Source organism: Salvelinus namaycush, chromosome 6, assembly GCF_016432855.1.
Source record: "Salvelinus namaycush isolate Seneca chromosome 6, SaNama_1.0, whole genome shotgun sequence".
Taxonomy (NCBI): Eukaryota; Metazoa; Chordata; class Actinopteri; order Salmoniformes; family Salmonidae; genus Salvelinus; species Salvelinus namaycush.
The window spans coordinates 15,720,631-15,728,183 of record NC_052312.1 but is presented as its reverse complement, the minus strand read 5'-3'; positions in this window follow the sequence as shown (position 1 = coordinate 15,728,183).

Below are 7,553 nucleotides of genomic sequence, written 5' to 3'. Positions count from 1 at the left end.
TCAACGCTGTGTGTTACAGGGAAGACATCCTCCTCCCTCATGTGGTACCCTTCCTGCAGGTTCATTCTAACATGACCCTCCAGCATGACAATGCCACCAGCAATACAGCTCATTGTGTGCATGATTTCCTGCAAGACAGGAATGTCAGTGTTCTGCTATGGCCAGCGAAGAGCCCGATTCTCAATCCCATTGAGCACGTCTGGGACCTGTTGGATCGGAGTGTGAGGGCTAGGGCCATTCCCCCCAGAAATTTCTGGGAACTTGCAGGTGCCTTGGTGGAAGAGTGGGGTAAGATCTCACAGCAAGAACGGGCAAATCTGGTGCAGTCCATGAGAAGGAGATGAACTGCAGTTCTTAATGCAGCTGGTGGCCACACCAGATACTGACTGTTTCTTTTGATTTTGACCACCCTTTAGTTCAGGGACATATTATTCCATATCTGTTAGTCACATGTCTGTGGAACTTGTTCAGTTTATGTCTCAGTTGTTGAATCTTATGTTCTCACAAATATTTACACATGTTAAGTTTGCTGAAAATAAACACAGTTGACAGTGAGAGAATGTTTCTTTTTTTGCTGAGTTTAGATAGAAAATATTTTTTCATACAGTATTTGACTGTAACATGACATACACATTTTTTGGGGGAAACTATATATTTTTTTAATCATTTGTATCCAATGTCAGTTTGTGAGCATTTTGAGAAATATGTCAGTTTTACAGTGTCATTATCCTTATACAGCATATGTAGGATGTGAATGATTTGGTGCAGTGAACAAGTACCTTTTTACATTTGTTTGTTGTACTTAGTCAATTAAAAATGTGCTTAGTTTCGAAACATGAGCCATTTTGATAATATGTTTACATTTCTGTGCTTAGTCGTGAAAATGTACCACATACTTGTGAAAATTGTACCAAATTCAATTAAGTGTTTTTTTATCTTATGGAAACTGAACTGCAATTCAGTTTTAGTGTAAACTGCCAAAGTGTTCCATTGTGACACATGTATTTGTGTAAATATAACCCATCTGTCTAAAATGAATATTGCAGAATCGACTCCCCTTTTACTGCAACACAATGTACAGGCAATTATGTAAGGTGCAATATGTATGTCCCTTTTGAAAAACGTACTACATTTATGCCGATTGGCCACTCTTTAAGTGCCGCAGAATAAGCAGCAATGCTCCTCTGGTTGTAAACTCTGTTGATTTGGAAACTATAGGTGGTCCTGGGTAAAATGAACCCCGTTTACTGCAACACAATGTACAGGCAATTATACAATTATATCCAGTCAAATACATTTTAGGACTGGTATTCAAAACATAGTTAACACAAAACGTAGTTGTCCACTTAGGCTTGATAAAATAAACAAATAAATCACATTTATACTTATACCCATGCAAACATGGCCAAAGATGTGACTAAACAGGAACCAACTCTGCCTCAATTGTAAAGCTGCAGGGGATACAAATGAAAGGAATATTTCGCCACACCAAACTGGAATTCTTCCGACTAGCTCGGAAAGACAGTACCGTGCAGTATCGAAGAGCCCTCACTGCTGCTCGATCATCCTATTTTTCCAACTTAATTGAGGAAAATAAGAACAATCCGAAATTCTTTTTGATACTGTCGCAAAGCTAACTAAAAAGCAGCATTCCCCAAGTGAGGATGGCTTTCACTTCAGCAGTAATAAATTCATGAACTTCTTTGAAGAAAAGATCATGATCATTAGAAAGCAAATTACGGACTCCTCTTTAAATCTGCGTATTCCTCCAAAGCTCAGTTGTCCTGAGTCTGCACAACTCTGCCAGGACCTAGGATCAAGAGAGACACTCAAGTGTTTTAGTACTGTATCTCTTGATACAATGATGAAAATAATCATGGCCTCTAAACCTTCAAGCTGCATACTGGACCCTATTCCAACTAAACTACTGAAAGAGCTGCTTCCTGTGCTTGGCCCTCCTATGTTGAACATAATAAACGGCTCTCTATCCACCGGATGTGTACAAAACTCACTAAAAGTGGCAGTAATAAAGCCTCTCTTGAAAAAGCCAAACCTTGACCCAGAAAAAAAAAAAAAACTATTGGCCTATATCGAATCTTCCATTCCTCTCAAAAAAAATTGAAAAAGCTGTTGCACAGCAACTCACTGCCTTCCTGAAGACAAACAATGTATACGTTGTGCTTCAGTCTGGTTTTAGACCCCATCATAGCACTGAGACTGCACTTGTGAAGGTGGTAAATGACCTTTTAATGGCGTCAGACCGAGGCTCTGCATCTGTCCTCGTGCTCATAGACCTTAGTGCTGCTTTTGATACCATCGATCAACACATTCTTTTGGAGAGATTGGAAACCTAAATTGGTCTACACGGACAAGTTCTGGCCTGGTTTAGATCTTATCTGTCAAAGATATCAGTTTGTCTCTGTGAATGGTTTGTCCTCTGACAAATCAACTGTAAATTTCGGTGTTCCTCAAGGTTCCGTTTTAGGACCACTATTGTTTTCACTATATATTTGACCTCTTGGGGATGTCATTCGAAAACATAATGTTAACTTTCACTACTATGCGGATGACACACAGCTGTACATTTCAATGAAACATAGTGAAGCCCCAAAATTGCCCTCGCTAGAAGTCTGTGTTTCAGACATAAGGAAGTGGATGGCTGAAAATGTTCTACTTTTAAACTCGGACAAAACAGAGATGCTTGTTCTAGGTCCCAAGAAACAAAAAGATCTTCTGTTGAATCTAACAATTAATCTTGATGGTTGTACAGTCGTCTCAAATAAAACTGTGAAGAACCTCGGCGTTACTCTGGACCCTGATCTCTCTTTTGACAAACATATCAAGACTGTTTCAAGGACAGCTTTTTTCCATCTACGTAACATTGCAAAAATCAGAAACTTTCTGTCCAAAAATGATGCAGAAAAATGTATCCATGCTTTTGTTACTTCTAGGTTAGACTACTGCAATGCTCTACTTTCTGGCTACCCGGATAAAGCACTAAATAAACCTCAGTTAGTGCTAAATACGGCTGCTAGAATCCTGACTAGCACCCAAAAATGTTATCATATTACTCCAGTGCTAGCCTCCCTACACTGGCTTCCTGTTAAGGCAAGGGCTGATTTCAAGGTTTTACTACAAAGCATCACATGGGCTTGCTCCTACCTATCTTTCCGATTTGGTCCTGCCGTACATACCTACACGTACGCTACGGTCACAAGACGCAGGCCTCCTAATTGTCCCTAGAATTTCTAAGCAAACAGCTGGAGGCAAGGCTTTCTCCTATAGAGCTCAATTTTTATGGAATGGTCTGCCTACCCATGTGAGAGGCGCAGACTCGGTCTCAACCTTTAAGTCTTTACTGAAGGCTCATCTCCAGTGGGTCATATGATTGAGTGTAGTCTGGCCCAGGAGTGTGAAGGTGAACGGAAAGGCTCTGGAGCAACGAACTGCCCTTGCTGTCTCTGCCTGGCCGGTTCCCCTCTCTCCACTGGGATTCTCTGCCTCTAACCCTATTACAGGGGCTGAGTCACTGGCTTACTGGTGCTCTTTCATGCCGTCCCTAGGAGGGGTGCGTCACTTGAGTGGGTTGAGTCACTGACGTGATCTTCCTGTCTGGGTTGGTGCCCCCCCTTGGGTTGTGCCGTGGCGGAGATCTTTGTGGGCTATACTCGGCCTTGTCTCAGGATGGTAAGTTGGTGGCTGAAGATATCCCTCTAGTGGTGTGGGGGCTGTGCTTTGGCAAAGTGGGTGGGGTTATATCCTTCCCGTTTGGCCCTGTCACGTTCCTGACCTGTTTTCTGTTAGTTTTTGTATGTGTTAGTTGGTCAGGACGTGAGTTTGGGTGGGCAGTCTATGTTTTCTGTTTCTATGTTGGTTTAAAGGGTGACCTGATATGGCTCTCAATTAGAGGCAGGTGGTTTTCATTTCCTCTGATTGAGAGTCATATTAAGGTAGGTGTTTTCACACTGTTTGTTGTGGGTGGTTGTTTCCTGTGTCAGTGTTTGTTGCACCATACGGGACTGTTTCGTTCGTTCATCGTTTTATGTAGTCATTTTTCCTGTTGTGCGTTCTTCGTGTTTTATGTAAGTTCGTATGTTCAGGTTTGTCTACATTCGTTTTGTTATTTTGTAAGTATTCAAGTGAAGTTCGTGTTTTTCGTCTACACTTAAATAAATTCATTATGTCTAAATACAACGCTGCAGTTTGGTTCAATCCCTGCTCCTCCTCTTCGGATGAAGAGGAGGAGGAACGCCGTTACAGAACCACCCACCGATCCAGAACCAAGCAGCGTGAGTTCGAGCAGTGGACATGGGAGGACGTGTTAAATGGAAAAGGTTGCTACACATGGGAGGAGATCCGAGCTGGAAGAGATCGCCTTCCATGGGAACAGCTGGAGGCGATTAGGAGAGCGGAGGCAACGGGAGAGAGAGACCGGATTTATGAAGGTACGCGGCTAGCACGGAAGCCCGTGAAGAAACCCCAAAAATTTCTTGGGGGGGGGGGGGCTAAGAGGTAGTGGGCCAAGGGCAGGTAGGAGACCTGCGCCCACTTCCCAGGCTAACCGTGGAGAGCGGGAGTACGGGCAGACGCCGTGTTACGCAGTAGAGCGCACGGTGTCTCCTGTACGTGTGCATAGCCCGGTGCGGGTTATTCCACCTCCCCGCACTGGTAGGGCTAGATTGGGCATTGAGCCAGGTGCCATGATGCCGGCTCAACGCGTCTGGTCTCCAGTGCGTCTCCTCGGGCCGGCATACATGGCACCAGCCTTACGCATGGTGTCCCCGGTTCGCCTACATAGCCCGGTGCGGGTTATTCCACCTCCCCGCACTGGTCGGGCGACGGGGAGCATTCAACCAGGTAAGGTTGGGCAGGCTCAATGCTCAAGGGAGCCAGTACGCTTGCACGGTCCGGTATTTCCGGCGCTACCTCCCCGCCCCAGCCCAGTACCACCAGTGCCTACACCACGCACCAGGCTTCCAGTGCGTTTTCAGAGCCCTGTTCCTCCTCCACACACTCTTCCTATGGTGCGTGTCTCCAGCCCAGTGCCTCCAGTTCCGGCACCACGCACTAAGCCACCTGTGCGTCTCCAGAGCCCTGTACACACTGTTCCTTCTCCCCGTACTCGTCCTGATGTGCGTGCCCTCAGCCCGGTGCCACCAGTGCCGGTACCACGCACCAGGCAAATAGTACGCTTTGAGAGTCCAGTGTGCCCTGTCCCTGCTCCCCGCACTAGCATGAAGGTGCGTGTCCTTAGCCCGGTGCCTCCAGTTCCGGCACCACGCACCAGGTCTACAGTGCGTCTCATCCGGCCAGAGCCATCCGTCTCACCAGCGCCATCTGAGCCATCCGTCTGCCCAGTGCCGTCTGAGCCATCCGTCTGCCCAGTGCCGTCTGAGCCATCCGTCTGCCCAGTGCCGTCTGAGCCATCCGTCTGCCCAGTGCCGTCTGAGCCATCCGTCTGCCCAGTGCCGTCTGAGCCATCCGTATGCCCAGTGCCGTCTGAGCCATCCGTCTGTCCCGAGCCATTAGAGCCGCCCGTCTGTCCCGAGCCGTCAGAGCCGTTAGTCAGTCAGGAGCCGCTAGAGCCATTCGTCAGTCAGGATCTGCCAGAGCCGCCAACCAGACAGGATCTGCCAGAGCCGCCAACCAGACAGGATCTGCCAGAGCCGCCAACCAGACAGGATCTGCCAGAGCCGCCAACCAGACAGGATCTGCCAGAGCCGCCAGCGAGCCATGAGCGTCCAGAGCCGTCAGCCAGCCATGAGCGTCCAGAGCCGTCAGCCAGCCATGAGCGTCCAGAGCCGTCAGCCAGCCATGAGCGTCCAGAGCCGTCAGCCAGCCATGAGCGTCCAGAGCCGTCAGCCAGCCATGAGCGTCCAGAGCCGTCAGCCAGCCATGAGCGTCCAGAGCCGTCAGCCAGTCATGAGCTGCCCCTCAGCCCAGAGCGGCCATTAATCCAGAACTGCCCCTCAGTCCAGAGCTGCCTTTCAGTCCGGAGTTGCCCCTCTATCCTGAGCTACCTCTCTATCCTGACCTACCTCTCTGTCTTGAGCTATCTCTCTATCACGGTGCTGCCTCTTATCGTAAGGTTACCATTAAAAGTAAGTGGGTGGAATAGGAGGGTGGTCAGTCGTAGGGGGAAACGTAAGCTGGGATTGACTATGGTGGGGTGGGGACCTCGCCCAGAGCCTGAGCCACCACCGTGGTCAGATGCCCACCCAGACCCTCCCCTAAACTTTGTGCTGGTGCGCCCGGAGTTCGCACCTTAAGGGGGGGGTTATGTCACGTTCCTGACCTGTTTTCTGTTAGTTTTTGTATGTGTTAGTTGGTCAGGACGTGAGTTTGGGTGGGCAGTCTATGTTTTCTGTTTCTATGTTGGTTTAAAGGGTGACCTGATATGGCTCTCAATTAGAGGCAGGTGGTTTTCATTTCCTCTGATTGAGAGTCATATTAAGGTAGGTGTTTTCACACTGTTTGTTGTGGGTGGTTGTTTCCTGTGTCAGTGTTTGTTGCACCATACGGGACTGTTTCGTTCGTTCATCGTTTTATGTAGTCATTTTTCCTGTTGTGCGTTCTTCGTGTTTTATGTAAGTTCGTATGTTCAGGTTTGTCTACATTCGTTTTGTTATTTTGTAAGTATTCAAGTGAAGTTCGTGTTTTTCGTCTACACTTAAATAAATTCATTATGTCTAAATACAACGCTGCAGTTTGGTTCAATCCCTGCTCCTCCTCTTCGGATGAAGAGGAGGAGGAACGCCGTTACAGGCCCTGTCCGGGGGTATCATCGGATGGGGCCACAGTGTCTCCTGACCCCTCCTGTCTCAGCCTCCAGTATTTATGCTGCAGTAGTTTATGTGTCGGGGGGCTAGGGTCAGTTTGTTATATCTGGAGTACTTCTCCTGTCTTATCCGGTGTCCTGTGTGAATTTAAGTAGGCTCTCTCTAATTCTCTCTTTCTTTCTCTCTCTCGGAGGACCTGAGCCCTAGGACCATGCCTCAGGACTACCTGGCATGATGACTCCTTGCTGTCCCGTGCTGCTGCTCCAGTTTCAACTGTTCTGCCTGCGGCTATGGAACCCTGACCTGTTCACCGGACGTGCTACCTGTCCCAGACCTGCTGTTTTCAACTCTCTAGAGACAGCAGGAGCGGTAGAGATACTCTTAATGATCAGCTATGAAAAGCCAACTGACATTTACTCCTGAGGTGCTGACTTGCTGCACCCTCGACAACTACTGTGATTATTATTATTTGACCTTGCTGGTCATTTATGAACATTTGAAGATCTTGGCCATGTTCTGTTATAATCTCCACCCGGCACAGCCAGAAGAGGACGGGCCACCCCTCATAGCCTGGTTCCTCTCTAGGTTTCTTCCTAGGTTTTGGCCTTTCTAGGGAGTTTTTCCTAGCCACCGTGCTTCTACATCTGCATTGCTTGCTGTTTGGGGTTTTAGGCTGGGTTTCTGTACAGCACGTTGAGATATCAGCTGATGTAAGAAGGGCTATATAAATACATTTGATTTGATTTAACCAATGAATTGTACATATGTTACGTT